The sequence below is a fragment of the Echinops telfairi genome, unplaced genomic scaffold, assembly GCF_000313985.2.
Source record: "Echinops telfairi isolate 266 unplaced genomic scaffold, ASM31398v2 ScPeMD7_1713;HRSCAF=2227, whole genome shotgun sequence".
Classification (NCBI taxonomy): Eukaryota; Metazoa; Chordata; class Mammalia; order Afrosoricida; family Tenrecidae; genus Echinops; species Echinops telfairi.
The window spans coordinates 5366194-5367604 of NW_022105611.1; positions in this window are offsets into that span (position 1 = coordinate 5366194).

A 1411-nucleotide genomic window follows, 5' to 3' on the forward strand; every position below is an offset into this window, starting at 1 on the left:
TTGCACATTCTTCCTACTAACAAATAGCTTTTCACCCCGACATGTTCTTCCTAAGAGCAAATACTCACACAAAGAACTTTTGTTTCCTCAGAGTGCATGTCCTTCCTGATCCTTCCAATTAGGTCCAGAGATGAGGGTTTCCATTTTGGAAATGCTCAGTCTGTGTGTTCCTTCCTTTTGATCAAGCCCCCACTAGATGACTCTTCTTGCTGAAGTTCTGAAGAGCGTCTTAACAGACAAGGCTGTATTTGAAAAATATTTCTCAGTCAGGACAGAATTACAGAGATCAAGATGAAGCATGTCCCAAGAGACCGACAAATAATTATACAACATGATTACTAGTGAAAGCTTATGAAACCAGCATAAATGTATGTGGAGTCCAATGTTCGGAAACACAGCTAAACTTGACTAATGTGCTTGACACACAGAACTGAAGGAATGAGCTCTGAAAATGAAGGTGTCAGGTAATAGGTGTAAATCAGTTAATAGTTCATATTTGACCTTGGGACAAATGTTTTTGTAGTATGGGACAAATATAATTTATATTTTTATATATCTTTAATTGTAATATGGTATATTACAGATATATAGTTCATATCTGTCCCATATTACATCTGTTAATTCATCTGGGTGAAAGCTTGGGCTACAGGTTAGAGCTATGTAATGAAAAAGGTGTGCCATTTTGAATTAGTCAAATAGCAAGGATCAGGTGAAAAAGCCCTGATTTAGAGTGTTCTATTGCCATCATAATGTTAATTAGTTACTGAAGTAGCTGATTCTTATATTTAAAAGGGGGATAAATGGAACACTGAGTATCAGCAATATTTATATAAAACTTGTACTGGGCTTATATGTATATATTCATATATATGAATTATACATGTTCTATATGAGATATATAATTATATATATAATTATGTGCTTTATACATATGCATGTATACATAACCTAGCTTCTATATTTGTTTGCTAATCACTGCCAAACCCAGGAGGTATTTTTAGAAATGTGCTGAGATTTTATTTTTTTTTTAAGCAACATGTAAAAAAATGCCATAGCAGCACTTTAAAAATACCTCCTGGGGGGAAGGAAGCAGTTAACAAATAAACAGAGTGTATTTTTTTAAAGTTTAGGATCGTTATTTTAGCTTATCCAATCATATGTGGTGAATTTTGGTCCCGTGCCTTTCTGGACCAGCCCCTGTGTAAACAGAGAGGAGGCCATACCTGACTTCCAGCTACGTAGAGGAGGAGAGTCCAACTCCACATACGCGTTAGGCCAGGTGCTACAAGGCAGAGGACCAACCTGCTTCCAGCCTGCATCATTCCGTTACCCGTCCCAGCACCAAGCCTTCCTCCCAGGACTTCTCCTTTCCTACTCAGTTCAATCATTCATTTCAGTGATCACACAGAAT